The following is a 13,910-nucleotide window of genomic DNA, read 5'->3' as shown; positions in this document are numbered from 1 at the left end:
ATACCAATGTAAACAACACCTTTGGTGTTGCAGTTCACAAAACAAGGGACACCAATAGTTTTTTCGTAAATGTTAAGATTAATGTATGGACCTTCGTAAATGTACCTACACATACTACACTGGTGACAACGATGCATGCCTCTTTTATCAGAAATGGTAGTTACAAGCTGGTTGTCATTAAACTCCAATGCTTTCTTTAAACTAAAATTGTTTTTAGAGACAAAGCACGGTTTGTTACCCAAAACTTTAAACAATTCCAAATTGCCCCTTATAATTCTCCAGTTTTTAATCAGAATTTGTTGAATACGTTGACTGTCAACTGTCATGTCTAAAGCACAAACTAAATTACTGTCAACGGTGTTGACGGTGTCAACAGAGCACCAGCACTGTTAACATCAGCAATTTGCTGGTGAGTACTTTGACTGATATACAAAATTCCTTAAAGTTTTTGGTCACTAAAGCGAACGAACATGAAGCTGGTAACCAAAGAGATGTTTTACAGCGTGAAGGACGAGCAGTGGCGAACGCCTCAAGTCCCATAGAGATTTACGAAGAGATGGATACCATCATCAACATGGAGAATGCGGATGACGTCATTAGACAACAGCGTCCGACTAAACTGCGTACCGGACGGTGTAATTCCAACAGCAAGGGAGTGCTTTACAACTCAGTTGAACACTTTTTTGAGAGTTCCGATAATCCCTTTAGTTGTTTGGGGAGTTACCGCAGAAACGCGAGTAGTGCTGAGATGAACAAAAAACGAGATCAACTGGTAAGACTTTTAAAACGATACCGTTCTCTAGATTTGGAGAACAGTTATTTCTCCCGTTGTATTGAATTAAGTATAGTCCCTAAGGGGCTTAGATTTTTTAAATGCCCTAATGGCGTTTATGCTGAAGATCCTTTCTTAAATGTTTTGATCACTTTTTTCAATGACGCTGGTTTGCGTTTATTAAAGCTGCTTGTTGACAATAATGTAACCAAAATGAGCCTTTTAAGGGAAGAAATTATTAGTGTTGAAACCAGCTTAAAAGATATGACTTCAGAGGATACCTGCAACGAAGTCTTAGATTCTGTATGGGATGAACTGGAGCAGCATTCTGCTGAGGTTATAGGGCGGAAGCAAACAAAACTAGGCTGGGACATTAATGCCTACCAGAATAAAACAGCCTATGACAATTTTTTGCACAAAGGTTACAACTCTAATAATTTTCGTGGTAACTACAATAAGGGGCACAATGTGGACACTGACAACAGGAAGACTTTCAGCAGTGTTGTTTCTAAACCTCGTGCGGGTGGTCATTCTGCCCTAAGTCACAACATTGTTGTTGACCGACAGACTTCTTCTGTTTCTGGTACTGACAACAATGACTGTTTGACTGTTAACCATGATTCTGATGTTGTAGTGAATTTTGACAATGTACGAACAAACGAATGTTGTCCTTCTGGTAATACCAGTAATGACATTGCAGTTAACACTAAAAAGAAAGCTGGTGTTAATTCTAAAGCTGCTTCTAATAGTTCCTTACCTTCCAATTCTGTTTTTTTCAACAAAAAAGGTCAGAACAGCAAACAAACTGTCCTCACGAGAAGCCAAACATTTTTGGCTTCGAACTCTTCAGGGGACGAAACATAGACCAAATGGATGACAAATTTTGTATTATTAATTTAAGTCGTTATGAATTTTCTGAAATTGAGTTAAAAATTCTCAAGTATGGTTTAAATTTTGTGCCTAGTACGAGAGCTGATTTCAGCAACACCATAGTTGACATTAAGAAATACACACGCAAATTAAATTTATTTTATTTAATGAATGATATTCCTATTCTGAATAAGAGTTTAATTAAGCCTTCCAGTTTTTCTCCTCAGTTGCAGCACACCATTAAGGTGTTTGAGGAATTATGCATTCAGGACATTAGACAGATGTTACACAGTAAATCAAATAATTATTTTAATTTAAACAATGATGAAAGGAAAGCTCTTCGCAAACTTAGGTCGTTGACTGTTGACCTAAGGTTTATGAAGAGCGACAAAGGTGGTAACATTGTCGTTATGGAACAAAACTTGTACAAATGCAAAATGTTAGACATCTTAGGTAACACTGAAGAATATAAAACCATTAGCCTTCATCAGATTTTGTTTAAACAATGTTTGATTCATTCTTATTTATACGATGCACTTATGTCTGGTTACATTAGTTATGAAGTTTACGATTTTTGCATTGTGCAGGATCCTAGAATAGGCGCTATCTTTGGAATACCAAAGACCCACAAGTGTTTGATTAACCCTCCACTCAGGCCAATTGTTTCTTCACCCCACTCAGTTACCGAGGGTATTTCTCTTGTTATTGATGCCACTTCAGGACCTTATTTGATCAAAGAAGATTCTTATGTTAGAGATTCTTGGCATTTTTTGAATAAATTTAGGTCATACGCTCAGAACGAAGTTTTTGATTCTCAAAAGTGTATTATGTTTACTATCGACGTGGTATCTTTATACACCTGTATCCCCCACTGTGAGGGTGTTGAAGCAGTTCAGTGTTTTTTAGCTAAGAAAAATCATGGGCTCAGTAAGAACGCCATTTCTACTATTTGTGGTTTCTTAGATATTGTTTTAGACAATAACTTTTTTCTTTTTGACAAGATTTTTTACAAACAAAAGCGAGGAGTAGCTATGGGGTCTCCTGCAGCTCCCACCTATGCCAACTTGGTTATGGCTTGGTGGGAGTATCAGTTTTTGCCCCAGTTACGTAGTAAATTTAACATCTCCTTCTTTTGTTGCTTTGTTGACGATTTGTTTTTTATTATTGAAGGTGATTCCAGCACCGTTGATTGTTTTCTTTCTGAAATCAACATGTTGTCTAGCTATTTGAAATTCACTTTAGGTTGTGTTGGGTTAAAGGTTAATTTTTTGGATGTGCTTCTTTGGTGGGACACTGCTGATATGAGGTTCCACAGTGGCATATATCGCAAAAAGACATTCACCAACAGTTACTTGCATTATACTAGCAACCACCCTAGGCATATTGTCAAAAACATTCCAAGAGGACAATTTATCAGAGCCAGCCGTTTGACTTCTAGAGAATGTGACTTGTTTAGTGAATTTGAGTTTATTACTAATTTGTTTGCTGAGAGAGGGTATCCAAGGTCTGATTTAATAAAAACTAGCAAAGAGATTATTAGTAAACGCTCAGACAATTACAAAGCGTTGTTAGATTTTACTATTAACGAGATTTCAAGTTTTGATTTGGTTCATACTAGAAACACAGTTGACAGCAATTTAGTTTGTGCTTTAGACATGACAGTTGACAGTCAACGTATTCAACAAGTTTTGATTAAAAATTGGAGAATTATAAGGGGCAATTTAGAGTTGTTTAAAGTTTTGGGTAACAAACCGTGCTTTGTCTCTAAAAACAATTTTAGTTTAAAGAAAGCATTGGAGTTTAACGACAACCAGCTTGTAACCACCATTTCTGACAAAAGAGGCATGCACCGTTGTCACCAGTGTAGTATGTGTAGGTACATTTACGAAGGTCCATATATTAATCTTAACATTTACGAAAAAACTATTGGTGTCCCTTGTTTTAGAACTGCAACACCAAAGGTGTTGTTTACATTGGTATCTGTTCCAGCTGTCCTGCTTTTTATGTTGGTATGACTAGCAGACATTTAAAACTCAGATTAGAGCATCTTTATGCCATTCGCAAAAGATGACACTAATGCTTTATTCAAGCATTCAGTAACCTGTCCTACATTTAATAAGTTTTGTTTTCTGTTTTGGAAGTTGTTCATTTTGATTTAAGAGGTGGGGATTTTAAGAATTATCTTGAACGGCGTGAAACTCTTTGGCAAATCAGATTAAACTCTGATGTTTACCCTGGTTTGAATGATACCATAAATGTTAAATGTTTTTTAAAGTATAGGGAACTGTCTATCAATAAACATATTGACATTAGTTCCTTTTTTACCTGATTTTGTATGTTTAAATTTTAATTAGTTTTTTAATTGTCTAATTAACTTTTGATTGATGATATTATTTGTACCTTGAGTGTTAATGAATGTTTCATTCTGATGAAGTCTACGGATGAAAGCGGACAATAAACTAATGTACGCTATTTTTTTGAGTTTCATTCATTTACATCACGTCGCCTTTTCTGCCTGGTATTTTATTTGAATTATTATTTGCTCTTATTTTTGACATATAACTGTAGTTAATAGGAATGTAGTGTACACTAGAAGGATATATAAGTTGTTAATTGAGCTGTCTTTTTCCACCCTACTGTATGTGCATAAAAATGCAATTCCACACCTCAATGAGTATGACTAATCTCAAAACATTTGTTGGGACATATGTCCTATTGGTTTATAAATATTTGCATTTATTTCTATGCATGTGCCCTGTTCAAATACCACAATATTGGTGGCCTGTTGCCATCAATTAAACCTGCATGCCGTTGTAATGTCCACTATTTTTCTATATATGCATGTTATGCTTGCTTTTCAACTGTTGAAACTCTGATGTGTTGGGTTAATGGGAATACTTCTGCATGCTGTTATAACTAACTGGGAATGCTGTTGACTGTTACTAACCCATATCTTTATTAAATTCTCCAAAACATAGTTCATATGGGAAGGCCGGTCCCAGTGGACCCACCTGTCCCACCTCAGCTGGCCATGGCACCTGGCACCAGCAGGTCTGGTGCCCAGCCTGAGACCTCCTCCTCCGTTGGCCCTGTGCCATCTTTGAGTGGAAGCACTGCAGGAGATGGGGCTCGGCCCCCCCATGCAAGCGTGGGCGGAGGAGGGCCACCTATCACCCTTTGAACAGTCCGGGCTGTGGTGCATAGAGAGATTGAGCGTTCTGTTGCAGAACCACTATGCCAGCTTGAGGCACAAGTGGCGCAACTCCCGGGTCAGCCTGCCCCTCCTACACAGCCCCCAGCACAGCCACCCTCTGGGCTGTGAAGGTGCAGTGGTGACTGCCCATGGGTGGGGATCTCAGTTCCACTGTTGCCATCTGTGGGCTCATGGGCTTGCGATTTCCAAACATCCCTCCCCATCAATGGTGTTCACCCACCACATGTGTCATATTCCGCCCCTGTATGCATCTTGTTTGTCTTGTCTGTTTACCTCCCCAACCTACCTCCCCAAATATACCTACTTCTCCTATCCCACATTCCACTCTCACCTGAAAAAAAAGGGCAATCTGCTCCCAAAAAAAAAATTACGCACCATACATAGCTGCCCATTTTGCACACATGTCCCCTGGACACATAAAATGTAATTTAATTGGCATTACAACATACTTTGTTGTCCTCTCCCCTCTCTAAGGGGTTGAAGGATTCATATGTACCTCCAAATTTATTCCATATACACAGCTGTTGCTGTTAAAGAAATGGGCAGCTATGGACCTTCCCTACACCCATCCTGCACATCCTGAGCTATTTTCCCTACTGTCTTTCCCTCTTTGTGTCCCTTTTTCACCACTTTCCTATCTCCCCATTTTTCTTTTCTTTCAAAGAAATGAGCGCGGGGGTTAGCGGGAGTAAGCACTATTAAGTAGTAGTTAGCAGGTTTGCGCAAGTGTGCACTTGTTTGTGCTTAGCTAAGCATTGCTAAGTATCGTGCAAACCTGCACAAACCTGCTAGCAACTGCTTAAAAGTGTTTTAGTCACTCTGTAGAGTGGGCCCTTGTTCTGCTCAGCAGCAAAATAAAACACCTCTGTCAGTCTCAAACCCTGGACCTTGTACACACTACATGAAGTACCACTAAGCCACAGTAGATATACAACAAGTTAGTGCCGAAATAAATATATCATGCATCAGAATGAGTGAATGTAAAGGAAAAATAGGAATGCCATACCACACAACTTGTTCTGTGGATCTTTACCAACAGTTGTTGTGGGATTACATTACACATAAACAAACCAGTAGAAAAGGATGTCCAACAGCCACCAGCAAGTTGCACTTGCCAGTGGCTGTTGGACATCCTTTTCTACTGGTTTGGTTATTTGTTTGCTCATTTTGCCTTTGTTGCTTGTTTGTTTGTTATGGATTACATTACACAACTGTGATAAGAGAAGCAGCCATTCTAGAAGGAAATAATATTACACCATCACTTTACAACCCCCACACAGTATCATAGCAGGACAAACACTGGCATATCTGTTTAGGGTAGAGGCCATACCTCCCAACTGTCCCTAATTTTTAGGGATGTCCCTGATTTTGAAACAAAATTTAGCTCTGTCCCTCTGAATCCCTCCGAAAACTACTGACTTTGGCCAGAAAGGTGGTGAATTACACGTAATGAGTAATGACAATAATTAAGAGTTAAATACTTCTTTTACTTCAGAAAAGGTATATTAATCCATATGCTCTAGTTCTCTCAAAGTCTCAACTTAATGGCACTAATATTTTAAAGGTGTCCCTGACTTTTTCTCTACTTTTCTCTGAGTCTGTTCAAATATGTACCTGAGTGTTTGAGAGGTCTGGCAGAGGCAAAAACACAGAGGCATATCAGCCTTTCTGCTGTTACACACTGTGCAAATAGCTTTGGAAGGAGTTCTGGAAGCATACCCTTATGTAGGAATACAACACTGAAATACAAAAGGATGTAGCGATGTACTGGTAGCAACCAACTGTAACAATGCCATTGCTCTAGTGCTGAAAAGACCTGTGTGGTGCACAGAGAAAGATTAACAGGCTAATCTCTGGCTACCATGTGGATAGGTCCACAGTTGGGAGTTACGCAGACAGACTACTTGCCTTGTTAAACTAACATGTACACAGCAAACCTGTAAGTCCAGCAAGATAAAATGTACACAATGATACGTACACTCTCTGTACTTCTGCACCCCTACCCAAAAGTAGAATATACCTGTTTGTGCAGGGTCTACCAAGGATGTAGGTAAGCATACTCACAATACTGAAACGTGTCCAGTTTTTCTCAGCAGCTTGTGCTAATGTCAACACTAAAAAAGCACAAACTGTTTAGAACTGAGTAAATGAATATTCACAGTATAGCAGTTCACAAACAATTATTGTGCCAAAGGAATATATCTCAATAGCTATCTTTGTATGGCAGTTCATTGTAAAATTTGAAAAGAAAGTACATCCTCTCATGTATCTTGGGTTAGCATTTTGAGAGGTGAGCACATTTCTACACTGACAAGTGTGCACTGGAAGCAGCAACATTTAGGTCTGAGTACAAAATGTAAATCACTGGCTACACCCCTGGCTTCTGATATAAGAACTATACCAACCTTCTGTCTTAAACAATGATGTCCACAGCAAACAAGGATGATCTCCATCTTGGAAAGCTGAAAGGGCCACGCCTACCTGAGTTAGCAATTTATAGTACTGGGTTGCTATGACAGTGATTACTGCAATTACTACACAGCAGGCTGCATGCAATTAGCAAATGGTGGCCACTAACTGGTGCAGAGGCCATCACATGCTCATGTGCAAATACCTACAAAAGCAGGCTGCAATCTCTGCCAACAAACTCAATTACTCTATTGCAGAGACTGACAGAGAGAGAGAGAGAGAGAGAGAGAGACAGAGAAAAGGAAAAAGAAAAAGAAATAATACCAAATCATACAAAGGAAAGGTATGTGACACATATGTATTTACTGGCATGTAGTAGATATTTTTGAAGAGTAGTCTACATAATGTGACCCATTCATATGTGGCAGCAGTACTTATCTATGTACAGATGTCCTGCTTAACTACTGCTATGGACAATACAGTGTGTACCTGTGGGCAGTGGGACATACCTGTGAAATATGTAGCTCAGCATTAAATGTCAAAGATCTGATCCATGTTATCTGTGTTCTGTACAGTAGTGTGACCAATGGCTGTTGGGGGGATTAGCGCTGCCATTATATAAACATGGGTGTGACAGAGCAACACATGCATGATAGTCATATTACAGTGTAGCTTAGCATTGGCAACTGCTGTAGCAGTCTAGTATGCTTATCTAGCATTTGTAGCTATATATACCCCGTCTAATGTTAGTGTGTGTTCACATGTGACACCTGTTTGTGTTGCAGCAAGGCCCAACAGTTCAGCTGTGAGGTCCAGGGACTTACAACAGTGTGGACCTTGTGTGTGTGTATGCCACACACATACGGAGAAATATATATGTGTCATATATATTCACATCTGTATATGTGCATAGAGCAGGGAACATATTGCAACTGTTTGTGAAGGGTGGAGATATATATGTTGGTGAAAGTTAGTATGTGCATATTTGTATGTAGGTTTTAGTGTGTGACAAACAAGACAGCATATAGTGCTGGTATATAACATGTGGTGGTTAAACACTGTGGGTGGTTTGTTCAGTTTGCAATGTTGAAGCCAGTGAGGTCTGCTAAAGCTACCTGGGCTGTGAACACCTTCAATGCATTTATCCCAAGACTGTGCGATTTAATTACATTACTGTACACCTCACATCCTTTGTATAATTGATATTCTCACTATGAAAGGTGAAATGTTTATGTGCCTACATATATATGTATATGCACTCCAATGGATGTGTATATGTGTGTGTGTATATATATATATATATATATATATATATATATATATATATATATATATAGTTTTATATACTCATACACACCTACATCTACTTGTTGCAATACATTATCTGTACTGTTAACTGACTGTGATAGTCAATGTGTTTGTGAATACATCAAAGATATGCATCTGTGGGATAGCTTAGTGGGAAACTGTTTATGTCATGGTATTATGGGTCTTTGCTTTATGCGTGAATGGGTATACCTTTGTTGAAGGTTGTGCATCAGGCCGGCAAGCTGGTACGTAAAAATCAACTGCCAATCATTAGCGGACCTAAGTTCCACTGTGGCGACTCCTAACCAGGAAAAGCCGAAAGACACAAAGAAACATTATGGGTCTTTGCTTTGATCCTAGCAAAAGCTGTGAATTCTGTTGCTAGGCAGAAAAAGTGCTATTGCATACAGTGTGATTAAGTCCCTTGGTTTTAACTAGGGTGTGTCATTGGAGGCTAAAGCACTACATCTATGATTATTGATTGGTACTGATGTTGAATCCAAATCCTTTGTGTACTGTAGTACTACTTGAAGCTCTGGGCCTGTACAGCAAAGTATGATGTATGTCCACATTGCTTGCATCCACTGTTTTGTGTGGTCCCTGTATTCATCACAAATTACATTTCTCAAGATTAAGGTTGTGTAAGTACTGCACACAGTACTGTATAGTACACACTGAAAGCTTATCTGATTTGTCATACCTTTGTGTCCTGTAATTATGTCTGATGTGTGTGTGGATATGTCTGTAACATCTCCTTTGACATATGTGTGGTAAAACATATAACTGCGTATCTAGCAACATTCATAGTGTACTACAGCAGTATGTGACCTATATTCCCAAATGTGCACATATTTTGGACACGGGTTTGCCATTAACAAGTTGTGTGGTATAATAGTAATACATTTAGTGGACTTTACACTCATTGTGATGGATGATATATTTATTTACACATCAGCTTGATGTATATCTGCTGTGGCTAGGTGGTGCATCGTGTTGCATACAGTGTGGCAGGTACTCTTGTATAGTCTTATATAGTGATTTTATTTTGTTGCTGTGCAGAACATGGTTCATTAGACTGAGAGTGAGCAAGGCACTTCCAAGCAGTTGTGGGGTGAGCAGTAATAAGTGGCAGTTAAAGTGTTTCACTCTTGGTTAGCTAATAGGTTGCTATATATGGCAGTTCAGTGATATCTGTGCTGTATAATGTTAAATGTGCCATATGACTTGCTCAGACATATTTTCATATTTATGTCTTCCAGGTATCATGGCACATCACAGGAACCCCACTTACAGTAGTGCTGAAGATGACATAATTACTACCAGTATGATTCAGCACTACAGTCTCATGTTCACACGAACCAGCCAGGACCAGCAGGACCGTACTGCAATGTGGCAAGATGTTGTCCGCAGGGCAAATGAAGTAGGCCTGCATAACCAGACATATGATCAGGTATGCCACCACTGCAGTGATCTTCTCAGACATGTCCATCAGCATGCTGCTGATGTGCGGAGACAACAGCTTGCAACAGGAGGTGGTGTTAATATCCACCCCCCCTCACCAAAGTGGAGGAGCTTCTCCTGAGCCTGGTGGCACCTGCCCAACAACAACAGCAGCAGACATACACCATGATGGAGGTTGGAGCCACCCCAGCAAGCACACATAGAGCATGCAGGTAACATGGCATATCTGTAGACTACTGTTATCTGTATTGGTAGATCATGCATATGTGAGATGTGGAGTGTGCCGTTAAAATATGTGGAGCCTGTTGTTGTGCAATACTGATCATTTGGAACATAATCTGTAGCCCTGTGAATGTAAACTGTTGTTGTACTGTAATATTGCAAACACACAGTAGCAATACCACAGTTGTGGCCACTGACAAACTGTCTCATCTCTATGTAGGTCCCTCTGGGGTGACATCAAGGCAGCAGACAGATGCTGGTGAGTGTGTTCTACATTTATTATTGTAAATAAAAAGTGCATGCCATAGTTAAGGTGTAGGCCATGTACACATGTAACACGCCTACCCATAATGCATGCTGTACATGTTTGGTGTAAGACCACGCACATCTCACTAATGTGATTAGCTGCCTCAAACACATGCAATACCCAGACCATCTCAAACAAATGTGGCTAGACTGTAGTGACTATTGGATAGGCACAGTTGATACTCAACATGCACATAACATACACATCTATGTCATACACAGAGCATTTTAACATGCTACACATAAAGGATTCCCAAACCCTCTGTAAAGACACACTCCAGTATCCAAAATCTCATCCACACATTACACATAATATACCTGAGGGGTAGAGGCCTATCATGGGACATTTAAACACTCTGCAACACACTACACATTCATGTCAGGGAATGCTCCTTATTGGTCTCCTTACAAACTCATGTAACAGCTGTTTTGTGAAATGGTGAATGTAGCCAAGGTAGTACAGTTCCGGTACAGCATGAGCAGTGCTGATTTGGGAAACATTGGTAGCTTTGAGTGACCACATGATGCTTCATGATGATGGCCTATGGTACTATACCCCATCCAGTTATTGTAACCACAGTACTACACATAGCTTTCATTGCTATACACTTTAATGTTGCATGTGTGCACACATATGCACCTCTAAACAATATGCATACCAATCACCATTTGCACAACTGACACATATATGTCTTGTAATGCTATTGAGTTTTGAATACCTGCACAACAATGTTGTGTCCATGTATGCATTGTGTTCCAGGGGGAGGCCCATCACCTAATAACAAAACACATGCATCAAAGCCATGTATACTGTTAGTAACAAGGACTGTCTACACTTGCACTGCATGCTGTAGAGCAACACATGTCCTGCATGCTGACATGTGTGATATGACTGTTTTGCTTGTGATACTGTACTTCACCATCACCTGCTATTGTGTATGTTCTGAGATTGCTGGTGTTGTGTGTGTTTGCTTTAGGGAGTAGTGTATTTTTTGTGTATGTGCATGTGCGCATCTGTGCATGTGCGCATGTGCGCATGTGTGCATGTGTGCATGTTTGCATGTGGTCTGACATCATGTTCAGGTCTTAAAGTGTGATTCCTGTTTTCTTCTCACAGGTGCCGAGGTGGGGCTGGTTCAGTACAGCAGGGAACCTGATGTCACTGAGACAGACAGTGTTCATGAGAATAGGTGTGTTGAAGCACAGGTAGGTTTGTCAGGGTCTGTTGTTTGGCGACCAATTGACAGTACACAAGTCTCCACCCCATCCATGCACACAGTCATACTGCCTGTACATCCATCATCACCATTGCCCTTAGCTGAGGGACAGTGTACGGTTGGCACTGGCCAGGACAGTGTGGTATCTATGGCACATGTATCAGGACATGTATCAGGACACAGCAGCCATAGCCAGATGTCTGGAATGGTACCACATAGGCAGATGCCCAGGGATCTCGTCAGAGCACTGCTGGTCATCATGCCGCTGGCAGATGTGCCACACCTCTTTCTGCCACACGCATGTTCCAGGCTGTCATGGAGGCACAGACATGAATGGAGCAGTACACCAGAAAGGCACTAAGGGCACAGAGGGCTCATAACACCTCTGTAAATGACAGTATCCGTGACCTAGCAGGTGCCATACGTAATTACACTGAGGTCATTGATAGATGTTGGGGTGAGACATTGGATGTCCTCCACAATGTCATGTCCATGTGTCAGGACAGTGTGGGATGGCTGAGATGTCGACGGGGATGTATGCCAGCAACATCAGCAGCTGCAGGTCACCGTGGATGTCCAGCAAGTCACAGCCACTCCCGTAGTGCCAGTACCAGCCCCAGCAATGTTGGGGGGGCTGTCCATAGACTGTCCTAGAAGACCACATGCACATGGCTCTGGCCAGTCCCAGCAGGGACCTGGATCCAGTGGACATATGTCAACCTCTTCAGATAGTACCCAGTCTGTATTAGTACCTGATACTGTCTGTAGCACCCCTGCCAGGCACAGGTTCCGTATCCATGGCCAGAGACAGTGATCTGTAAAGCCTGCCAGGTACAGTCTGTAGCTGTCTCACAAATCCCAGTATATGGCAGCCACATGGTGGAACTGTGTGCATGCAGACATACACACATAAACCAGAAATCTGGGGCAAACACATACCCACATACATTACATCAAATTTGTCCCATAACAGTACTCATGGCCCTCACACACACACTCACACACACATGTCAATTGTATGGCTCAGTGTAGGCCTCTGGCAAAGCAACAACACACCCTGTGCATATGATGAAACCTGTACCACCTCCTGTCATCTGTAACATTGATGCAGGAACAGGCTAACATGGTGCTGATGCACAGGGTGACTTTAATAAAGTATAGCAATGGTTGAATGTGTAGCATGTTATGTTGTGTTTTGTTTGCCCATGTGCCACTTGACTGATGTGTGTAGTTGTGTCAGCATGTGTTATACAGTGGAGAGTAAGTATGGGGTGTGTGCAGCACAGGTCTGCAGGTGTACATTTGTGAACATGGTGGAGGTGCACTCTCTGCATGTACGTGCATATTGGATACATGGGCAAGGTGACATGACCTGTATTGGCCAATGTTAACACTCCATACTTTCTATTGGTGGCCAGTATGCATTGTACTACACACATTTTGGAACTAGAGTACACATGTGTGTGTATGACATGGGGTGACACTGTGCTGTGGGTGATGCATTTGTTGCTATCTGTCATTGGTTTGCATTACTAAGGTTAACACTGTCCCAGCTGCATAATCCTTTATTAATGCACACTGTTCACCTACAGGGTTGCATGGACCGTGCTATAACAAACACAAGAAATTCTCACTTATACAGTAAAAGTGCATTAGTCTCATGGACCCTTGCCATAAACTAAATATATAACAGAAGGTGTGAAGTTGTACCAAAAGAGTTACATACCAAGAAGGGATAACCTCTCTGGTCAGTATCATTGGGAAAATACAATCCCTCAATAAACATACAAGGCAAGCTTCAAAATACAAAATGGCAAGGATTCCAAAGACAATACTAAAGCTTTCTTCAGTGTTGTTCATAATCTACAGGGGAAATCTCAGATCGGGTCACAGTTAAAGTAAATGGTCACAAAGTACACTTATCTGACTGACATTACCAATTCCTTGTCAGACAGTTTGAATGCGGATTTCACCACCCTGTCATTACACAAGGGCCTCATTTCCAGACCTGAAGAATGTAAAACCTGATGATTCAGACACTGTAGTTAAAACATGTCTTTAACAAAGTACACACCACAGTGGCAATGGTACTGGATAGGGTCCCTGGCTGTGTCATACACAAGCTGACATA

The sequence above is a fragment of the Protopterus annectens genome, chromosome 6.part0 (genome assembly GCF_019279795.1).
Source record: "Protopterus annectens isolate FY-2018-M chromosome 6.part0, PAN1.0, whole genome shotgun sequence".
Classification (NCBI taxonomy): domain Eukaryota; kingdom Metazoa; phylum Chordata; order Ceratodontiformes; family Protopteridae; genus Protopterus; species Protopterus annectens.
The sequence above is the reverse complement of the archived record's forward strand: the minus strand, read 5'-3'. Positions refer to the sequence as shown.